At 46.4% G+C, this 5,553-nt stretch overlaps 1 long non-coding RNA gene across 1 annotated transcript; it reads right to left on the reverse strand.

The window, feature by feature from the left end:
* Positions 1 to 4,754: 4,754 nt before the first annotated feature.
* LOC123134046 (uncharacterized) lies at positions 4,755 to 5,099 on the reverse strand. The gene is made up of 3 exons (XR_006465483.1): positions 4,993 to 5,099; positions 4,835 to 4,896; positions 4,755 to 4,768 (listed from the first exon to the last, which is right to left on the reverse strand). It is a non-coding gene; the product is annotated as an uncharacterized lncRNA (long non-coding RNA).
* Between the last annotated feature and the right edge of the window lie 454 nt (positions 5,100 to 5,553).

The raw sequence follows: 5,553 nt of genomic DNA on the forward strand, positions 1-5,553 counted from the left end.
CCCCACTTGGTGGACCCCCGGGACCCTCCCGGTGGTCCCGGTACATTACCGATAACACCCGAAACTTTTCCGGTGACCAAAACAAGACTTCCCATATATAAATCTTTACCTCCGGACCATTCCGGAACTCCTCGTGACGTCCGGGATCTCATCTGGGACTACGAACAACATTCGGTAACCATGTATATCTATTCCCTATAACCCTAGCGTCATCGAACCTTAAGTGTGTAGACCCTACGGGTTCGAGAATCATGCAGACATGACCGAGACGTTCTCCGGTCAATAACCAACAGCGGGATCTGGATACCCATGTTGGCTCCCACATGTTCCATGATGATCTCATCGGATGAACCACGATGTCGAGGATTTAATCAATCCCGTATACAATTCCCTTTGTCTAGCGGTATTGTACTTGCCCGAGATTTGATCGTCGGTATGCCGATACCTTGTTCAATCTCATTACCGGCAAGTCTCTTTACTCATTCCGTAACACATCATCCCATGATCAACCCATTGGTCACATTGTGCACATTATGATGATGTCCTACCGAGTGGGCCCAGAGATACCTCTCCGTTACACGGAGTGACAAATCCCAGTCTCGATTCGTGCCAACCCAACAGACACTTTCGGAGATACCCGTAGTGCACCTTTATAGCCACCCAGTTACGTTGTGACATTTGGTACACACAAAGCATTCCTACGGTATCCGGGAGTTTAACAATCTCATGGTCTAGGGAAATGATACTTGACATTAGAAAAGCTTTAGCATACGAACTACACGATCTTTGTGCTAGGCTTAGGATTGGGTCTTGTCCATCACATCATTCTCCTAATGATGTGATCCCGTTATTAACGACATCCAATGTCCATGGTTAGGAAACCGTAACAATCTATTGATCAACGAGCTAGTCATCTAGAGGCTTACTAGGGACATGGTGTTGTCTATGTACCCACACATGTATCTGAGTTTCCTATCAATACAATTATAGCATGGATAATAAACGATTATCATGTACAAGGAAATATAATAATAATAACTAATTTATTATTGCCTCTAGGGCATATTTCCAACACGAGGCACTGTAGTGGCAGGCCCCAGCCTGTGGTAACGTCTCGTCGCGCGCGTGGGCTGGCAGGCTGGCCCGTCCAGCGGGCGCCGCGTGGCGCGCGGGCAGCGGGCGGCTGGCCCGACGGCCGGCGCGCGAGCCATCTGGTTCCCGCCTCCGGACTCGAAATATTCCAAACGGCGCCCTTGGATGTGGTCGACTCCTAACTGTCGGCTTCTCAGAGTAAGAAGCATCTTGGGCTTCCCGCTCTCCTTTCAGCCGCGAAGCCCCACCAGCTTCGGGGACTACTGTTAGAGTAAATAATCATGGGTAGCCTTATCCGCTCCCCTCGGTTCTTCAAAACAACGGGCCGCCTTCTCATGGCCGGCTGGCCCTGTGGCCGGCTGGCCCTATGGCCGGCTGGCGGAAGGCAGCAAGGTTCGGCGAGCCGCCCGAAGCGGGCCGACTCCTAGCAGGCGGCCACCAGAGTGGCGAACTTCTAGCAGGCGACCAGACATATACCCTCAAAGTTTGCACCCACATAATGGCGACAAGACGGGGCTTGGCTACAGTGAAGCCTGCCACCCCTAAATCCCGGAGCGAGCATGGCTACAGTGCACCGTACCGGGTGACCATCCCTTGCCCGGCGCGGCACTGTTGCCATGTTGACTACGACATCACCCACGACGAGTTGTCAGTACGGCCCGTAGGCGGCGGACCCCTCCTGCCAGAGAGCCACCAGAAGGCGGCTTGACCCGACCAGTCGGCACGGCGGGAGGCCGGCTCCCAATAGCCGGCCTACCTGCGCCCTAGAAGTTTGTGCACCATTAAGCAGATAAGATGGGGTAAGGCTACAGTGAACGCCCGCCAGGCGGCAGCACTGTAGACATGCTTGCCCCGACAAAAGCATCGTCATCAAGGGCGAGGCTATAGTAATGAGCAACCGACAGGGTCAACAGGCGGTGGGCCCAGCCGGTCGGCCAAGAGGCCGGTAGCTAGCGGGACCCACCAGTCGGCGGGCCCCAGTGACCGGCAGAGAAGCCGGCACCCATAGACACTGACGGACTGGGCCCACGCCTAGCCGGATTACCATTGTACCTTTGGGGGTAGGCCTATATAAACCCCCCCAGGGCACCCATGCAAAGGGTTGATCCATTAGAACTACGCACACCACATAGAGAGAAGGGCAGAGCAAGCCTTGCTCTTCTTCTTCCTCAAGACCAACAGTTCAAGGAGCCACTGGTAGCTATTTTACTGATTTAGTGATCATGCGGAGACCCCGCAGAGCAAGACTAGGGGTGTTATCTCCTAGGAGAGCCCCAAACCTGGGTAAAATTCACTGGCGTGCATGTCTTCGCCTTATCCCGTTTCCAGGCACCGGTGATATCTTACTAGTTCCCACAATGATTAGCCATCCTTTGGCATATGTCGCACCTACCACCCGACAGTGTCATTTGTGCGGAAGTTCACAGAAGGAATAGGAGACAATAATTTCCAACAGAAGAAAGAGGATAGCCTAAATGAGACAATAATTTCCAACAGAAGAAAGAGGATAACCTAAAGGAGGATCGGTTGATAGTACTTCTTAATTTAGTTACCCTATCAATTTATTTCCGTCCTTAACCAGCCTCTTAATCATCCTGAAATTATGGGCATGCCATCATATTCCTACCTTCAGCAGCATATTAGCATCAGTTATATCTAGCATTGTCCTACTCTTACCTTCAGCAGCATTTTCTAAAGAAGTACAGAAGGCAAAAATTAGCAGCTATTATACACTAATTGCATATGGAGAACAGGAAACATTAAAATACCTTATCTAAATACAGGAAAAGAGTACAGTTATAATACTATACACAAGCTATTTATGGAACGCACTATGGTCTAGAAGCGATGGAAAATTGTTACCTCAAAAATTTAATGGAATGACAAGAAATATTCTCCAAGATATAGCTTTGAACTCCATCTTTTCCATGACTATAGCTAGAAGGCCTAGAATGAGAAGGTGGTAAGCAGAGTAAGCAACGATCTTACTTTGGAGAAAAGCCATTACATGCAATTGAGGCAATGTCATGGAGTAATTCTGTTGCTATCAAGTGCTTGTGAGATAGCCCTTTATAAACCTTATGTATCATGAAATTTTGAAGGATTAACTGAAAGCACACACAGAATACAAAATTGACGCTTTCTGAATGTATTTCATGTCCTTTGGATAGAATCAAATAGGAGGAATTGAGGAGCATTTCAAACCAAAACAAAGAATTGATCCTAACTACTAAAGTGCATCAGCTTTAAAGCCTCTGAATGATTTTGCTACTGCTCCACCAGGAAAGTGCAGGCCTTCAAGAACCAAAACATTTAAGAGTGGAACTAAAAGAACCAGGTGAGCTCATTCTCTGAAGCAAAAAAAAATGCTTGGGAAAATGCTTAGAAAAAGTAGTAGCAAGTTAAAGATCAAGTTGGAAGAGTAAGGTTTAAACGACATCTCCCTTTTTCTAAAAGGCTAAAGATCTTACTGGCCTCGTGACTGAATAAGATTTGTAGATGAAGAAACCATCACATGAAGATGCTCAATACAAAATAAATGAATTCACTAACTTGAAGTAACAATGAAGAAAGAAAAAATGATTCATAAAATGCAGATTCTCTCTTCTTTGAACATATTACATGACTCGACATCTTCTTGTAGGAAAGGAAAAAAGCAAAGAAGGATAAAATAAGAAAAAAGCCATGAACAGAGCATCGAGGAATCAGTATAACAATTTTGAAATACAATAATTTCAATATCTTGAAAAATCGCAACAAAAAATTAAGTAGTTATGAACAATTAGAAATACATTATACTGAAGGTTGAGTACAATTTGTCTTTTGGATTGAGCAAATATATAGCTGCAGAAATTTTGCAAAATCAACACATAACAAGAACCTAAGGCTCTCTAGACTCCTTTTCCTTGCTAAATATGTAGGCTTTCCATGGAAAATTTTACAATACATGTGTTCTATGAACAAATGTTTCCTTTCATCCCTTTTTTCGAAGCAGGTATCATGCCATCAGCAGCCCAGCACCGAACAGCCAGTGCCCAGTCACAAGAATCATGCACGCACTAACAAGCCAACAAAAAACACAACAGGTGCCCAGACAGACACACACATAACTAAGCCACTAAGCAAACACACAAGAAGAACTCGTAGCTAGCAAGCGAGCGCTACGGCCACCAGTTAACATGACGGCCACAGAAATATAACTAAGCTCGCTGATTCCCCAACAACATAGCATTCACAATGCAATACGGCACAACCAGGCGAGCTTTGACACAATTACCAAATTACATAGTTCTGGACTTCTAGTAAAGAATGGTCCTAAGAATTGAACAGATGGATTTAAAATATATACTTCCACCTATAAGCAATACATTACTTACACTCAGAGAATTAAAATCCTAGCTTTAGAGCGTGAAGCTAACCAACCAGAACAGTATGTATGATGCTACCACCAAGCTAGCCACAACAATCATGCACGCAGCAGCAAGCCAGCAAAAAAATACAATGGGTGCCTGGACAAACACATCACTAAGCCAGCAAGCACAAACACAACAAGAACTCGTAGCAATCAAGCACGGAGGTTAGGAGAACAGCTGGGACCGGAGCGGAACTACCTTGCTAGAGACAGGATGCCCAAGACGAAGCGACTGGAGGCGGCAGCGGTGAATCCAGGCAGCAGCTGCGCAAACATGAGACATGCATTTCGTCAGTTGGCAATGGAAGCATCCATCATATTCATACATACCTGTGTTTCTTTATAAGCACTCCACTTCTCCGCCTCACACCGTTGACCTCCACCTCAATAACCTGGTTAATCAACAACACACGATCCATGGGGTGATGATAAACCTTGTATATATCTGAAATTTGATGGGAGGTCGTGTGGAGTATTAGATCTCTGACCTCTGATAGGCCGATGAGCCAATGGAAGAAGGGGATGGTGAGGGCAGCGTTGAACACCTAGGCCCAACGCCGGAAGGGAGCATCCAGAGGAGCACCTCACGGACGGCCTCCTACTTCTGCCCGTGCAAGCACCTCGCATCCAGCCTTCTCCTCATCCTTACCGTCCAGCTCTTCTTCCTTCTGGCAAACTTCTGCATCTTCCGTGTGAACATCCCATGAACACGTGCTCCAGTGGCTCGTCCCTGTAGTCTGTCTCCTCCGCCATTGGCCGAGGCCTATTTCGTCCTAGAAAAATAAATCGCATCATGAGCAAAAGAACAAACTCGCAACTAACATTTCAAATCAAGATTTATCCATTAGCAATCCCAAAATATATAAATAAAGGGGCTTCTAATTGACCACCTGAGTATTTCGAGTTGTGCCGGAATCCATGGGTAGAGCAATGGGTAGACAAGAAACACTTTAGAAACATAGATAGGAACATTCGAAATGGTGAGGCCCACACCTTGGAATAATCTAAAGAAGCAGAGGCATACTATGAACCTGAGAAGCACCTGTCAG

The sequence above is a fragment of the Triticum aestivum genome, chromosome 6B (assembly GCF_018294505.1).
Source record: "Triticum aestivum cultivar Chinese Spring chromosome 6B, IWGSC CS RefSeq v2.1, whole genome shotgun sequence".
NCBI classification, from domain to species: domain Eukaryota; kingdom Viridiplantae; phylum Streptophyta; class Magnoliopsida; order Poales; family Poaceae; genus Triticum; species Triticum aestivum.